Source organism: Peromyscus leucopus, chromosome 5, assembly GCF_004664715.2.
Source record: "Peromyscus leucopus breed LL Stock chromosome 5, UCI_PerLeu_2.1, whole genome shotgun sequence".
NCBI lineage: Eukaryota > Metazoa > Chordata > Mammalia > Rodentia > Cricetidae > Peromyscus > Peromyscus leucopus.
The window spans coordinates 144,022,115-144,034,403 of NC_051067.1; positions in this window are offsets into that span (position 1 = coordinate 144,022,115).

Below are 12,289 nucleotides of genomic sequence, written 5' to 3' on the forward strand. Positions count from 1 at the left end.
TTTTTTTCCAGTAGTCAATGTTGTCTTATACATTTAGGAAACTGTTAAATTACATTTTTTTAAAATGGAACTTCAGCCTGCTTCTGAAACAGGACAGCACTGAGGCCGGAAAAAGGAACAAAGACAAATAGCAGTTGGATGAGTCTGTCAGAGGTCACTATCTTTGATGTGGTTATTTCCTTGGTTGTCTCAACTCCTCCATTACATTGACAGTCAATGACACCATTGACTTTATTGGTAAATGTCCATCATAAATAAGGACCTGCATCTTGGTTTTTCTCTAGAGAATTATAAGTCATGGGGCCTATCTCACCAAATCTAATTTTAATAGTATGATAACCAATCAATCAATAAAATAATATTCACATTCTGTGAACTGCATTTTACAAATTTAATCTCACTCCTCCAGCAGTCCCATGAAAACACCATTATTAATTACATCTTATAGGAAGGGAAACAGACGTTCAAGGAAGGAAAGGGATGTGCCTATGGTCACTTATTTTCTGGGTCAGAATATCAATCCCACCTCCTGACACCAAGTCTATATTTTTGCAAATACAGACTAAGAACTCTGGTTGTTCTTAGCATATTACAATGGGAACAAATTAAAAAACAGAGCAATGGATCATGTGAATCGGTTCATCTGTTTCAGCATCTATTTCAGTTTGAGAAAGACTGGTAGTCAAGTTTTTCTGCTGCCTCATACTGCCCTGTATAGTCAAGCACTGTGCCCTTCAGTGTCTTATATGTGCTTTTACTATGCTGAGACTGGGTAACTAACTTCTCTTCTTAAAAAAAATGTTAAAATTCTAAATTGTCACAATAGTTTTTGCTATGAATTTGATTTTGTCCAAGTCCTTTTGAGAAAACCAACAGCAGGAACTCATATTTATTGTCTTCTAGGATTAGTTTCTCTACATGTTTGTTATTTTAACTAACCCTTAAAACAATTTTCAAAATGCATATTCCCTCTGCCTTCTTATAAAGCATGAACCTGAGACCTAGAGATGTTGTTTCATTTAGCAATGCTTGGGATATATTCTGAGTTCCTCAGATGGCTGTGTTTTCACAGTTGGACGTTATAAATCTCATGCCTATCCAATTCCCCTCCAGAAATTAATCTTTCAGAGTTACAGATGACCCTCAAAACTCTATGAAAATAGTGATGAGACTACTTCATAAGTGTTATAAATCCTGGGTGATACAGGAGGCTGACCTGTCTGAATAATACTCTCTGTTAGGACCAAGAAGAAGCAGGTAGTATGTTAGAGTTTCAACATGAGCAACACTCCTCACAGTAGTCATGGAAGATACTGGGGAGTAAGTAGAATTTAAGTAGACCTCTTCAGAATGTTGACTGACAGAAAAGAATGGGAGAGTATCTTAAGAGAAGCATCTGGAACTGTTCAAAGTCTGAAACTGTGGACTAGAGGAAACTATGTGGGGACCAAAGGTAGAAACACATAGTAGGTCAAACATGGGAACCCTTAAACCTCAGAGAGACAGATTGTAGATTTACCCAACTGGCAACAGGGAATCAGTCATAAAGCAAAGCCCGGTGTTCTTAAACCACCTGGTAGTGGGGGGGGGGGGGGAGATGAAACAGGCTGGATTCTTACTGACTGATACTGTGAGAATAAGGCAAAGTTAGAAACATTGTATGGAAGCGTGCATGTGCCTTTTCTCTTATACACGTGTGCATGCAGTTCTAAGTCTGAAGACCATGTGGGAGAAAAGTCAAAACTTATTAAGTACTGGATAAGGCTGAGAACAAAGCAAATCTGGCTGCCAAGCATTAATCTAAGAAATGGAAAGAAAAAGCTGCAGGGTGATCAACAGAAGGAATTAGTTCAGATGAACTAAGCTGAGATGATAGCCTAACACTGTTTTGCTCTGCAACGGTGGGTTTGCAATATTTGATATCTGGGAAAAATAATACTGTGCTGTTAGTTTTATCTGTGAACTTGAAGCAACCTTTAATTATCTGAGAAGACAGTCTTAATAATAACAACATAAAAATCTTAATAATAAAAAGCACCTAGATCAAGCTGGGCCATATGCATGTCGATGATGAACTATTTTAGGAAGATGCAGCCATTATGGGTGGCATCATTCTCTAGGCAAGGGTTCCTGAACAGTGTAAGAGAGAAGAAAGCTAGCTGAGAGTAGCAAGCCAGGATATAAGCAAAGGTTTAGTCTCTCTGCTTTTGCCTGTGGATGTGACCCGTTAAGTTCTTGCCTCAACTTCACAACGAAAGGCTGTAACCTGCAATTCTAAGCTAAATGAACTCTTGCTGTCCTAAGTTACTTTCAGTCAAAGTGTTTTATCACAGCAACAGAAATAATACTAAAATAAATACATTATAAATTTGCATACCTTGAGAAGTGGATGTTTTAAGATCAGGCAGCTTAGAAGGTTGAAGAGTCTATCTCAGTGATACTGTGTACACTTAGCACACTTATTTAATCCCCAGAAGCCCACTTTGACCTCAAATTGGAAGGTTTAGTTATCTCTGATCTTTCTGGAGAAATTTTTATTTTGCTTTAAAATATTTTTTATTTTTTTGACAATTCTGTGCATGTATATGATATATCTGGTTGTAGAATATTATTTTAAGGTGTGCTACATTTGTTTATGCTGTGGAACATTTGTCGAATGATGCAAAGATGTGCTTCATCCTTTTATGTTGCATTAGTTTAACTCTATGAAACTGTGTTACTGCGCCTGTCTAAAACACCAGATGGTCTAATAAAGAACTAAACCACCAATAGTGAGGCAAGGGAAAAGATAGGTGGGGCTGCCAGGCAGAGAGAATAAACAGAAGAAGAAATCTGGGAGGAAAGGAAGAAGGAATGAGAGAGGAAGAAGATTCTAGGGGCCAACTACCCAGCCACACAGTCAGCCATGGAGTAAGAGTGAAAGTAGGATATACAGAAGTGAGGAAAGGGAAAAGCCCAGAGGCAAACGGTAGACAGGCTCATTTAAGTTAAGAAAAGATGGCAAGGAACAAACCAGGTTTGTGATCCCATCTCAACCAAGTCAGAAAGACTAACATCAAAGGGAAAAAGTGACAGAAAATGATAGTGAGAATGTGGAGAAAAGGGGATCTATTTGAACCACCACCCAAGGGACAAACCAGCTAAGGCCAGGCATTTATAATTAAAAATAAGCCTTTATATGTGATTTATTTGGGAACTGAGTGGCAGCTCCCCCAAAGAGCAAAAATGACCAACAACAACATCTTGATCATATTCACCCACAGTTCTCTTTTCCCACTTATCAAGGAACGCCCTCAATTTTTCCATTCCCACTTTGATGTCCACTCCTTTCTGTAAATAACACACTGAGCCTAACCACTGTTCCCTACATGCATACGGGTATAGGCCATCCACCAGAACATGAGCTCTCTAGCAATAGCCATATGCCAAAGAACAAGGATTTCCCTTCTCCCTCAGGCATCAGTTGCCAATACACCTCTGCTATGGGTGATGCTTCATCAACTCTTCTGCTATCCATGCTGGGAAGCGGACCAGCTTGATCTTTACAGATGATGTAGAGCAAACACCCCTGAGTTCACGTCTTTAGTAGCCGTATCTTGGCCAGAAGAAAAAAATTCACATCACTTTCCTCCATCCTCAGGTTCTTAAATTCTTCCTGCTTCCTCTTCCACAATATTCCCTTGGGTGGTGGTTCAAATAGATCCCCTTTTCTCCACATTCTCACTATCATTTTCTGACATTTTTTCCCTTTGATGTTAGTCGTTCTGACTTGGTTGAGGTGGGATCACAAGTAGTTTTAATTTGTCTTCACTCATAGCTATTGACACTGACAACTATTAAAATATTTATCGCTAATTTGTATTTATTCTTTTCAGTACTCTCTGTTCACTTCCTTATCCTAGTTTATGAAATTTTTTGTTCACTTCAAGTCTTTTGTGTATTGTAGACACTAATCCTCTATAGAATAGTCTGCAAAGATTTTCTTCTATTCTTAGATTGCTGTTTCACTCAACTGACAGCTTTTCTCACTTTTTAATTATGAGATCCCATTTGCCCATGATTGATCTCATTTCATGATTGATCAAAGTCACAATTAGACAGACCTTACCTCTGTCTCTATCTTGAAATGTGATCCCTAATTGTTCCTCTATAAACTTTAGATTTCTGGACTTACTCTGAGGTTCTTGATCCATTTCAAGTTGATTTTTGTGTGGGGTGAGAGACAGGATCTAATTTCATTCTTCTACATGTAGATGCCCAAGTTTCCAAGCACCACTGTTTGAAGATTCTGTCTTTTCTCCAAAGTATATTTTTTACACCTTTGTAAACGATCAGTTGGCTGTAGTTGTGTGCCCTCGTATCTGGGCCTTCTGTTCTGTCCCCATTTATCTACATTCCTGTTTTGTGCCAGTACCTTCCATCTTTATTACATGGTGCTATTATTATCTGACTTTAAATTAGATAAAAATGATACTTCTACCAGTATTTTTTTCTTCCTACATTGCTTTGGCTCTGTGGAGTCTTTTATACTTCCATATGAGTTCTAAGATTTGTTTTTCTATTTCTTTGAAAAATGTCAACTGGACCATAGGCAGTGATTAGACTAAATCCTAGGATGGCTTTAAGTAGAATGGTCATGTTCATAGTATTGATTTGTCTTATCTTTGAACATAGGAGTGCTTTTCATCTTCTAGTGTCTTTCTTAATTTCTTTCCTCAGGTTTTAAAGTTTTCACTGGCAAGTTCTTCTACATCCTTGGTTAAGTTAATACAGTATAATATAATAATATAGGTTATGATTAGTGGATTTGTTTCCTATACTTCTCAGTATTTTTTTCACTGCCACATAAGAAGGTGCCAGTTGATAAACACATTTATGAGTTCTAAGAGTTCTCTTTTGGAGTCTTTAGGGTTTCTTATATTTATAATATTATTGTCAAATAGAGACACTGTTATTTACTATTACTATTCTTTCCTGTTTACATCCCCTTTATTTCTCTTGTCTTATTGTTCTAAGACTTCCAGTACTATATTGAAAAGTGTTTGTCTTGTTTCTGATGTAAGTGGAAGTGCTTTGGGCTTTCTCCATTTAATATAGTGCTAACTATAAGCTTATCACTTGTGTTGTTGATTATATTGAGATATGTTCCTTCTATTCCTTAGTTCTTCAGGATATTTAACATAAACAAATACTGGATTTTTTTCCTTGAGTCCATGTGTGAAATTGATTACATTTATTGATTTATGTCTTCTGAACTATGTTTAATCTTTGGAATAAAGCCATCTTGATCACAGTGAATGATGTTTTTGAGATACCATTAGATTTGTTTGGCAAATATTTTGAGAATTTTTGGTTTTATTTATTTATTTTGAGACAGAGCTTCTGTGTATAATCCTGGCTGTCCTGGAACTCTCTTTGTAAACCATACTGGCCTCAGACTCACCAAGGTCCACCTGCTTCTGCCTCCTGAGTGCTGGAATCAAAGGCACATGCCACCATGCTGGCTTTGTTGCAATTTTTCACATCCATGTTCACTGGGGGAAATTGGTGTATAATTTTCTTTTTTTCATTGCATCATTATCTGCATTGGGTGTGAGGATAATACTAGCTTCAAAAAGGAGCTTGGCAGTGTTCTTTTATAGTTTATGAAATAACTAGGGAAACATTGGTGTTAGTTATTTGAAGGTCTGATAAAATTCACCAGTGGTTCCATCAGGGCAAGTCTGGAGTTTTTTTTAGTATGGAAACTTGCAATCACTGCATTAATCTCATTGTTTCTTCCGGGATTGCTTTTTTTGCTAAATTTTTGTCAACTTGACACAAACTAGAGTCACCTATGAAAAGAGACCTTCAGATGAGGAAATCCTTCACTCATATTGGCCTGTAGGCATGTCTGTGTGACATTTTCTTGATTGTCAATTCATGTGGGAGGGTCTAGCCCTCTGTCACTGGCGCTACCCATGAGCAAGTGGTCCTTGAAGTATAAGAAAAGAGCCAGCCGAATGTGAACCTAGAAGCAAATAAGCCACCCAGTAAGCAGGGCTCCTCAGTGCCCTCTGCCTTAGCTCCTGCCTCTGGGTTCTTGCCTTGAGTTCCTGTGTTGTCTTTTCTTGATGATGGGCAGTGACCTGTGAACAATAATAAACCATTTCTTCCCCAGGTTGGTTTTAGTCAGTGTCTTTATCACAGCAGCATAGAGGTAAACTGGGAAATAGGTCATATGCATCCAGAAATTCATCCATTTCTTTTCTTCTTTTTAAAAATTTATTTTATTTAGTTAACTTTTTTTTTCACTTATTTTACACACTGACCTCAGTTTCCTCTCCCTGTTCTCCTCCTACCCCACCCCTCATCCACTCCTCCTCCATCTCCATTCAGAAAGGGCCAGGCCTCCCATGGGCTTGAACAAAGCATGGCACATCAAGCTCCTCCCTCTGCATCAAGGCTGGTCAGGGTAATCCAAAGCAAGGAACAGGTTTCCAAAAGCCAGCTAAATGCCAGGGACAGCTCCTGATCTCACTGCTAGGAGGCTTACAAAATAGACCAAGCTACACAACTGTCACACAAACGCAGAGGGCCTAGATTGGTCCCATGCAGGCAAATAGATGGAACTAGAAAAAAAATCATTCTGAGTGAGGTAACCCAGACTTAGAAGTACAAACATAGTATGTACTCACTCATAAGTGGATATTAGGAGTAAACTATAGGATAACCAACCTATAATCCACAGTCCCAGAGAGGCTAGATGACAACCTACAACCGAAAGAGGGATACATGGATTTCCCTGGGAAGGGGAATAGACCAGATCTCCTCGGTAAATTCGGGGTGGGATGGAGAAGGATGGGGAGATGGGAATATAAGGGTTGGGGATGGGAGGAATGAGGGATGGGAACGTCCATTTCTTTTCAACTTTCTGATGTATTAGAATATGTTTTTTAGGTAAGACATTTTTTTTCTGCATTACCTAGTATCTGTTCCAATCTCTCCCCTTTCATGTCTAATTTTATTAATATGTCTTCTCTTTGTCTTCCTTTCTTTTGGTTAGTTTAGCTAGGATTTGTCAGTCTTATTTATCTTTTCAATGAACTAGCTCTTCATTTCATTGATTTTTTGTGTTGTTTTGTTGTTTCCATTTCAATAGTTGTTGCTGAATCCTAATGATTTCCTTCCATCCACTGATTTGAAGTTTAACCTGTTCTTCTTTTTCTAGGCCCTAAGGAGTATCCTTAAGTTACTTATTAGAGATCTTTGATTTCTTAATGTAGGTACTGAATGCTGTTGATTTTCCTCTTGGGATTACTTTCATTGTGCCTTCTAGGTCTTATTACATGGTATTTTCACTTTCATTTGATTCTAATATTTCATTTTATTTATTTCTTTATTTCTTCAAGGATGTACTATACTAGTTACCTTTCTGTTTCTGTGATAAAACATAATGGCCAAAAGTGATTTATAAAGGACTTTACTTTGGCTTATGGTTCCAAAGGGTCCGTCATGGCAGGGAAGCATGGCAGCAAGCGGCAGACATGGTGGTGGCAGCAGGAAGCAGACAGGTCACACCTTTAACAGCAGGCGTGAAGCAGAGAGAACAAACTGGAAGTAAGGAGAGGATACACACTCTCAAAACCCACTCACAGTAGCATGCTTCCTCCACCAAGGCCTCACCTCCTAACTCTCCAAACTGTTCCACCAACTGGGAGCCATGTGACTTCTTCAGGGGACAAGGCTTGAGAATAGAACTAACAGATTCTTCTTGTGGCAAGGCCCTGGAGAAACTGACCCATTTTGGCAAGACCGATGGCTAGTTCACTGCATAACTCTAGGCATAACCCCAGGAGCATATGTGCTGCCCTCTCTCCTTGCTTTCTTTACACAAACCATATTGCTGGCTGCCTCTAGTTTCACTTTCCCAGAGATACAGATAAAATAGCTATTATAAGAGGAAAACTTCCCCCTGATGACTCTCCTCTGGGTGAGCTAGAGGGAATGTTGTAAAAAATATACAGTGGACCTGGTTCAGTTCCTAAAGCCTTTGATGTTTCAAGTGTGATCATGAATTCAGGCTTTTTAAGAACAGGATGTTGCCTTTCCAAGGCACCTTGTGACTAGCCTGAAACAGTCACAGTAGTTCATACAAGAGTCTAGGAGAAATGCAAATAAATAGATGATATCAAGAGTTAATGGGAACAGTCTAAGAACAGGGAATAAAACAGACTCATAGAAACCCATAATGCCCTCGTTTATAATAGTTGTGCCAATACTGAAGGAAGTAGAGAGGAAGTGGATATTCGAAAAAGGGATAAAAAATGCCAATTGTTAAGAGTAAGCTTTTAAGTTATATAGTTTACAGGATTATAAGAATAAAGCCTGGTATGTCCCCATAGGAGAAAGAGTAATATAGAATGAAGAATGGATTGATTCAGCCTTGACTGATGAGTTAATTGTGAGAACTTAGATTTGACTAGAGGTAAACATTAACTGCTAGAGGCAAACTCGCTTTCACTTTGCATGATGCTGTAACCGCAAATGTTGTGAACTGGACACTGTTCAACCTGTAGGTGTACCTAGTTAGAAAACTTGCTTAGCCGCTTGCAACACAGCTTACCCTTCCAACATTAGAGCTATGAATCAAGTAGGTAATGGTCACCAGTGGTAAAGTTGGGGAATGAAAGGGGAATGAGGTAAAGGAACAAACTGGCAATTATTATTATTATTGTTCATTTGTTTTTTCGAGACAGGGTTTCTCTGTGTAGTTTTGGTGCCTGTCCTGAATCTTGCTCTGTAAACCAGGCTGGCCTTGAACTCACAGAGATCTGCCTGGCTCTGCCTCCTGAGTGCTGGGATTAAAGGCATGTGCTACCACCGCCCAGGCCAAACTGGCAATTCTTGTAACCATTATTAGAAACATAAGGAAACAAATTTGATTGTAAAGCTGTTCATATAAACCATTAAAACTGTATAAATAAGAACGGCCCAGGTTACTTGTTGAAACAGGTGGTCAGAGTTTCTTTGCTGCACCAACTTCATACATCTGTCCCAGGTCCTCGGACCTGTTTGGAGCAAGGCTCCCTGCAGGATCGCAGGTTCTAATACCCAAGCCTACAGGGCAGAGCCTGCTGAGAAAAAATCTGAGAATCAACATCCTTCACAATACCTTCAAATAATATAAAATATCTTGGTGTAACTCTAAGCAAGCAAGTGAAAGACCTGTATGACACGAACTTAAAGTCTTGGAAGGAAGAAATTGAAGAAGATATCAGAAGATGGAAGATCTCCCATGCTCATGAATCCTTAGGATTAACACAGTAAAAAATGGCCATCCTACCAAAAGCAATCTACAGATTCAGTGCAATCCCTATTAAAATCCCAACACAATTCTTTACAGACCTTGAAAGAGCAATACCCAACTTCACATGGAAAAAACAACAACAATAACCCAGAATAGCTAAAACAATCCTGTACAATAAAGGAACTTCCAGAGATATCACTATCCTTGATTTCAAATTGTTCTAGAGCTATAGTTAAAAAAAAAACATCCTAATATCATAAAAACAGACAGGTAGATCAGTGGGATCAAATCAAAGACCCAGACATAAATCTACACACACCAATGGACACCTGATTTTTGACAAAGAAGCCAAAATTCTACAATGGAAAAAAGAAAACATCTTCAACAAATGTTGCTAGTCTAACTGGATGTCAGCAAATAGAAGAATGCAAATAAGCTCATACCTATCACTTGGCACAAAACTCAGTCCAAGTGTATTAAAGATCTCAACATAAAACCAGATACACTGAACCTGCCAGAAGAGAAAGAGAGAAATAATCTTGAATGCATTGGCACAGGAGACAACTTCCTGAACAGAACACCAATAGCACAGGTACTAAGATGGACAATTAATAAATGGAAGCCAATGAAATTGGGCAAAGGACACCATCAATAGGACAAATGACAACCTACAGAATGGGAAAAGATCTTCACTAATTCCACATATGACAGAGAGCTGATTTCCAAAATATATAAAGAACTCAAGAAACTAGATATTCACAAACCAAATAATTCAATTAAAAATGGGGTACAAACCTAAACAGAGAATTCTCAACAGAGGACTCTCAAATGGCCAAGAAACACTTGAGATGTTCAACATCCTTAGCCATCCAGGAAATGCAAATAAAAATGACTCTGAGATTCCATCTTACACCTGTCAGAATGGCTAAGATCAAAAACACAAGCAACAGCTCATGCTGGAGAGGATGTGGAACAAGGGGAACACTCCTTCCATTGCTGGTGGGAATGCAAACTTGTACAACCACTTTGAAGTCAGTGTGGCAGTTTCTCAGAAAACTGGAAATCCATCTTCCAAAAGACACAGCTATAGCAATCTTGGGCATATACCAAAGGATGCTCAATCATACCACAGTGACACTTGCTCAACTATGTTCATAGCAGCTTTCTTTGTAATAGCCAGGAAACAACTTAGATGTCCCTCAACCAAAGAATGGATAAAGAAAACATGGTACATTTACACAATGGAGTATTACTCAGCTGTTAAAAACAAGGATGCCAGGAAATTTGAAGGCAAATGGATGGAACTAGACAATATCATCCTGAGTGAGGTGACCCAAACCCAGAAAGATAAGCATGGTATATATTCACTCATAAGTGAATATGAACTGTAAAATAAAGCATAACTATGCTACAGTCTGGAGACCCAGACAAACTAGATAACAAGAAGGGTTCATGGGGAAACACCTGGTCTCCCTGGGAAGGGGAAATAAAAGAGATTTTTGTGAGTAGACTGAGGGTGGGGATTGGAATACGAGGGATCAAGTTGTGGGGGGTGGCATTTGGGGTCAGGTATAAACCTGGGGCAAGAAAATCTCTCTGGAATCTATAAGGATGACACCAGCTAAGACTTTTTTGTTTTGTTTTTTGAGACAGGGTTTCTCTGTGTAGTTTTGATGCCTGTCCTGGATCTCGCTCTGTAGACCAGGCTGGCCTCAAACTCGCAGAGATCTTCCGGGCTCTGCCTTCCAAGTGCTGGAATTAAAGGCATGTGCCACCACTGCCAGGTCCCAGCTAATACTCTTAACAATAGTGGATGCGTAGCCTGAACTGGCTGTCTCCTGTGTCCAGATTGGTGCCTAGCCCAATTGTTACCAGAGAGGCTTTACCCAGCCACTGATGGAAACAAATGCAGACCCACAGCCAAACATTAGGTGGAGTATGGGGAAACCTGCAGAAGAGGAGGGGAAAGGATTGCAGGAGCCAGAGGGATCAAGGATACCACAAGAAAACTCATGGAATCGACTAACCTGGGTTCGTAGGGGCTCACAGAGATGGATCCAATAACCAGGGAGCCTGCAGGGGACTGACCTAGGCACTCTGCATACATGTGACAGTTTTGTAGCTTGGTCTTCTTGTGGGACACCTAACAGTGGAAACAGGGGCTGACTGACTCTTTTGCTGGCTTTTGGGACCCTGCTTCTCATACTGAGTCACTTTGACCAGCCTTAATACATGAGGAGCTGCTTAGTCTTACTGCAACTTGATATGCCATGTTTTGTTGATATTTATGCTCTCATATATACCTGTCCTTTCCTGGGCAAAGATGGAGGAGGAATGGAGTTGGGGGAGAGACTGGGAGGGGAGGAGGAAGGGGAAACTGTGGCCAGGATGTAAAATAAATAAATAGACAAACAAACATAAATAATTAATTAAAAATTTTTAAAAAAACCTACCACACTCAGCCATCATTACTAGTGTTTTCTGTGATCTCTGTTAGTTTGCGTAAGTTCTGAGGCTTCTTTTTCTTTGATTTGTAGTCTCACTCCATTGTGATCAGATAGCATATAAGGCATTTTTGTGACTTCCTTTGTGTCTTAATGTATGGTCTATTTCAGAGGAAGTTTTATGAGCTCCTGGGGAAAATGTGTATTCTTCAGCGTTCGTATGGAACATTCTGCCAATGGCTATTGAATCCATTTGCTCTATGATGTCATTTAATTCATATATTTCTCTTTTTGTTCATTTAGGAAAACCTGTCCACTGGTGAGAGTGGGACATTGAAGCCACCCAGTACTATTGCGCTAAGATTAACTTATGACTTCACAACTAATGGTATTTGTTCTATGAAATTGTGTTTAAGTTGTATTATGCTTAGGATCATAGCCTCCTCTTGGTGTATTCTTCCCTTAATCGGTATGAAGTAGCCCGTTTCAGCCTTTCTTTTATTAGTTTCTGTTGGAAGTTTATCTTGTCGGGCATTAGAACAGTGACGCTGCTTGT